Genomic DNA, 5,755 nt, shown 5'->3' with positions numbered 1-5,755 from the left:
GAGGTAGAACAGATGGTTGAGTCTGCAGAGCTGTTTACTCATACTATAGCCTGGGAATCAGAGGTCGACTCCAGCGCTTCTGTGAATCCAGACGAGGAAATGATCTGCACTGATGCCCAGAATCTTTATGAGTCGGATCCAGGACCAGACGCAGAAGGTTCTGACCATAATGTAGACCCTCATTCCCAAACTGTAACTCCTGTTGGTGGAGACAATGAGGAAGACGATGATAAGACTCAAATACCTGATTGGAGTGACAACTTTAGTTTTTTGTCAGGGCAGGAACAGGTTGGCTCTGAGGACGACGGGTGTGATAACGCACAGGGTGATGATGATGAGGTCGGAGATCCCACTTACTGTCAACCCACAGTCAGCCAAGAGATGAGGTCAGCAGAGGAGGTGGAGGAAGATGCTAGTGACGACGAGGTCAGGTTGCGCCTTCCTGGACAGAGACGTAGTACTGGAAGCACGTCAACAACTGCATCCTCAAACACAACTCTGCCTCTCACCACAAGTCGTGGTGGCTCTTCAGGTCGCATGGGTGCTAAGCCTTGCATAGCCTGGGCATTTTTTCAGATCGATAAAGATGACCCAACTCGTGTTATCTGTAACATTTGTCAGCAAAAGCTAAGTAGAGGCCAAAAAATACATAGTTTGAGTACTTCATGCATGAACCGGCACATGGACATGAAGCATAAGTTGCAGTGGGAAGCTCAGTGTGCTACAATGCGGCCTAGCCGGCCGGGCCAACCACCGTCTGCCATATCTTGTGCATCCGCGGCCTCTTCATCCTCTGTGACTGGGGGGACAGCAGTCACACCTGTTTTGGGGCGCAGACCTGCCACCTCTTTACCCGCAACAGCCAGCGTGATTGGCAGGTCATCATTTTCTTTGGAGGTGGTAACACCAGCTGGTGTTGAGCGCTGTCCGACATCGATAGCACCACCTTTGGATGAAGGCAACCTAACATGTCCGCCTGCATCTTCCTCACAGACCGGCAGTTTGCCGGGGACACCCTTATCAACCCCGTCTAAGCACAATAGCCAGCCCTCGGTCCCTCAGATGTGGACAAGTAAAAGACCATTTCCTCCTAGCCATGAGAAAGCTAAGAGGTTGAATTTCACCATCTGCAAGCTCTTGGCTACAGAAATGCTGCCTTTCCGCCTGGTGGACACAGAGGATTTTCGAGACCTTATGTCCGTCGCAGTGCCCCAGTACCAGATGCCCAGTCGGCACTACTTCTCAAAGAAAGGTGTGCCTGCGCTCCACCAGCATGTCGCACACAACATCACCGCTTCTTTGAGAAACTCTGTGTGTGACAGGGTGCATTTCACCACAGACACTTGGACGAGTAGGCATGGACAGGGGCGTTACATGTCGCTGACTGGGCACTGGGTAACTATGGTGACAGCAGGACAAGGGGCTGCTGTCCAAGTCTTGCCGTCCCCACGAGTTGTGCGTCAATCCTCTTTATGTCAAAGTTCCTCCACTGCTTCTGCCTCCTCAACCTCCTCTCGGTCTTCCACCTGCACCCAAAGCCTGTCTGGTCATGCCACAAGCTTTCTAACTGCGCAGAAGGGATCCTGCACACCTCCTTACTATGCTGGCAGTAGGGCTCAACGTCATCAGGCGGTTTTTACATTGAAATGTCTGGGAAATGTGAGTCACACAGCTGAGGAGTTGTGGTCAGCTCTGGAGAACCAATTTCATGAATGGTTGTCTCCACTGGACCTGAAACCAGGGAAGGCCGTGTGCGACAATGCTGCAAACCTGGGTGCGGCCCTTCGCCGGGGCAATGTCACACACGTGCCTTGTATGGCTCACGTGTTGAACCTGGTTGTCCAGCAATTTTTAGCCCACTATCCCAGACTAGATGGCCTTCTGCCGAGGGCACGGTCGCTGTGTGCTCACTTCCGCCGTTCGCATCCCGCAGCTCAGCGACTTACATCTCTACAGAAGTCGTTGGGCCTGCCACTTCACCGGCTAAAATGCGATGTGCCTACCCGGTGGAATTCAACTCTGCACATGTTGCAGCGACTGTGGCAGCACCGACAAGCCCTGGTGCAATACGTTCTGACGTATAGCCTGGGCCAACGAGATTCAGAGGTGGGGCAAATCACGCTGGAGGAGTGGTCTCAGATCAGGGACCTATGCACCCTTCTGCACAGTTTTGAAATGGCGACGAAGATGTTTAGTGCTGACGATGCCATTATCAGCATGACTATTCCGGTGATTTACATGCTGGAGCACATGTTAAACAGAATTCGGAGTCAGGTGGTGGCACAAGAGGAGGTGGAGGAAGTAGAGGAGGAGGAGTTGTATGCGGAAGGGCTAACATCTGCAAGGTCCAGAAGGTCGGCAGCACCAAGGCGGCAGGCATGTGAGGGTGGGGGAGATGGTTTTACCAGGGCGCATGGTAGCAGCCAAACTAGTGAGGAAGGTGCAGGAGCCCAGGAAGAAGTGGAGGACGAACTGATGGAAGACTCATCAGATGAGGGAGACCTTGATCACATTTCTGTTGTGCGAGGTTGGGGGGAGAGGACAGAGGAAGGAAGCATGATTGTTACCTCGCCACCAACACAACAGGAACTTGGTGCTCCTGGATGCGCAACACACATGAGTGCCTTCTTGCTGCACTACCTGCAACATGACCCTCGAATTGTGAGAATTAGAAATAATCCTGACTACTGGGTTGCCACACTGTTAGATCCCCGGTACAAAAGTAAATTTGCAGAAATTATTCCTGCCATAGAAAGGGATGCACGCATGCAGGAGTATCAGCAGAGACTGTTGCAGAATCTTACATGTGCTTTTCCACAAAATACCAGTGGTGCACGTAGTGAATCTCACAGTTCCAACTTGCCAACCGTGGGACCATCAAGTGTTCAGCACTCAAACCGTAACAGAACCACAGTATCTGCTGGTAACATCAATTTTGCGGAATCATTTCACCACTTTTTTAGCCCATCCTTTGCAAGGCCACAGGAGACAAGAAGTCTGACACATAGTCAACGCCTAGAGACGATGGTACAGGAGTATCTCCAAGTAAACATTGAAGCCACGACTGTGTCACTGGACCCTTGCTCTTTTTGGGCTTCCAATCTGGATAAATGGCCGGAGCTAGCCACTTACGCCTTGGAGATCTTGTCATGCCCCGCAGCCAGCGTTCTGTCTGAACGTGTGTTCAGCGCTGCTGGTGGTGTGCTGACAGATAAGCGCACGCGGCTCTCCACTGATAATGTAGACAGACTCACGTTCATAAAGATGAACAAATCATGGATCCGAAACGACTTTTCTACCCCTGTGTCATCCTGGGGAGAGTAAAAGCTTGATGATTGGTTAAAATCACAGTACCAAACGTTTTAAGCTTTCAAATTACTAATCATGTTTATCTGTATCTTGACTGGAAAATAATTTGGGCTTTGTAGCAGTGTGCAGCACTGATCCTATTAGGCCATCTATAATAAGCTCCACCAGATTTAAAATTAAAAATAATTTTTAGCTGCATCTAGCCCGGAAAATAATTTTGGGGCTCCGAGATGCGCAAGACACATAAGTGCCTTCTTGCTGCACTACCTGCAGCATGACCCTCATATTGTCAGAATTCGAAGTAATCATGACTACTGGGTTGCCACACTCTTAGATCCTCCAAACTTTTCGATCAACCTTTTCATTTTAATAAAGACCAAAAAAATGGTCATTTTTGAAATTATAAGCATTAGCAGGTTGTTAGAAACTGAAATCAAACAGTTTTCAACTCAAAACTTTATTCTAGGTGATGTTACATTTTCACATAGGACCCCTTGTTCGAAAGGAGCTTCTGAACTCTCTCGTCCATTGAATTTGTCAGGTTTTGGATGGTTTCTGCTTCAATTGTTTTGCATGAGGACAGAATACCCTCCCAGAGCTGTTGCTTAGATGTGAACTGCCTCCCGCCATCATAGACACTCCTTTTAATGATGCTCCAAAGGTTCTGAATGGGGTAGAGGTCAGGGGAGCATGGGGGTCACACCATAAGTTTGTCCCCTTTTATGCCCATATCAGCCAGAGATGCAGATGTTTTATGTGCAGCATGAGATGGTGCATTATCATGCAGAAAAATGATCTTGCTGTGAAATACACGGTTCTTCTTCTTGAACCATGGCAGGAAGTGCTGTTTGAGAAAATCCACATACATTATGGAGTTCATCTTTAGCGCCTTCAGGGATCCTAAAGGGGCCGACAATCTCTCTCCCCATGATTCCAGCCCAAAACATTACTCCACCTCCTCCTTGTTGGCGCTGTAGCCGTGTTTGCGTGGGGTGTCCATCAACCAGCCATCCTCCACTCCATCCATCTGGACCATCGAGCGCTGCACGGCACTCATCCGTGAACAAAACAGTTTTGAAATCAGTCTTCATGTAATGTTTGGCCCACTGGAGCCGTTTCTGCTTGTGTGAAGTGGATAGAGGAGGTCGACAGGATGGCGTATGCACAGCTGCAAACCTCTGAAGGACCCTGCATCTTGTTGTTCGGGGGACGTTGGAGGCACAAGCAGCTTCAAAAACTTGTCTGCTGCTATGACAAGGCTTTTTTGCCGCTGCTCTTTCAACCTGACGTAATTGCCTGTAGGAAAGAGTCCTCAATTTGCCCTTATCAGCACGCACACGTGTGTACTGTGAATCAGCTACATACTTCTTGATTGCCAAGACACTTCATCCTGATCATCGCACAATGTTGATTGTAGTCATGCCTTGACCTAAACACTCCACAATTTGTTGCTTCTCAGCAGCCGACACATCCTTTTTCTTTCCCATTTTGGCAGAAAATGTAGGCTGCTTAATAATGTGAGAGAGCCTTCTTAAGTAGTCTTGCCTTTCATTGGACACACCTGCCAAACTAATTAGCACAGGTGTCTGCAATTGCTTACAGTGATATAAAGAGCCCTGACACACATCACCATCAATGAGTTTAACTGACAAACAAACAAATTCTTCCCTTATCACTCCTAAACACTTTTTGCATAATAATTTGGAACGCGGTGTACATGTGCTTTTCCACAAAACACCAGCGGTTCACGTAGTGAATCTTACAGTTCTAACTTGCCAACCGTGGTCTGTATGGAATTGTTCAATAAAGGGCCCAAAATTAAGATAACATAGATGGGAGAGGTCTCTATGAATAGGAATTCCTAAGTATTTGATACCCTGTGAGGGCCAGGCAAAGGGAAAGTTGGACTGGATGGAATCCTATATGGATTTGGGGAGGGAGACATCGAGGGCCTCAGACTTCGCTGCATTGATTTTAAAATTTTACCATGTAACAAAGTGATCTATTTCAGCCATAACAGCATGGATGGATATATGTGATTGAGTGATATATACTAGGACATCATCAGCAAATAGAGAGCACTTGTACTCGGTGCCTCCCACCTCAATCCACCTAATATTGGGGTTATGGCGAATTGATGAGAGCAGGTGCTCCGTCACTAGGATGTATAAGAGAGGGGACAGAGGACATCCCTGCCTTGTCCCATTGGTGATTGTGAAAGGTGATGAAAATGTTCTGACGCACCCCCTGGGCCTTGGGACACCCGGAGCCGGACCCTTTTTGGTGGATGCTGGTGGTTGTAGTCTTCGTGGCGGCGACCCGGTTCCGTGGCTCAGGGCGGTCAAACCAGTGGCGGAACTATTTATGTGGTTTTGATGTTTAAATGTCCGACTACGCCACCCGTGGATTGCGGTCAGAGTGAACCGCCGCTACAGGGCAGACCGCT

This window comes from Phyllobates terribilis, unplaced genomic scaffold (genome assembly GCF_046119375.1).
Source record: "Phyllobates terribilis strain yellow unplaced genomic scaffold, ASM4611937v1 Scaffold_11__3_contigs__length_659146591, whole genome shotgun sequence".
Taxonomy (NCBI): domain Eukaryota; kingdom Metazoa; phylum Chordata; class Amphibia; order Anura; family Dendrobatidae; genus Phyllobates; species Phyllobates terribilis.
The sequence above is the reverse complement of the archived record's forward strand: the minus strand, read 5'-3'. Positions refer to the sequence as shown.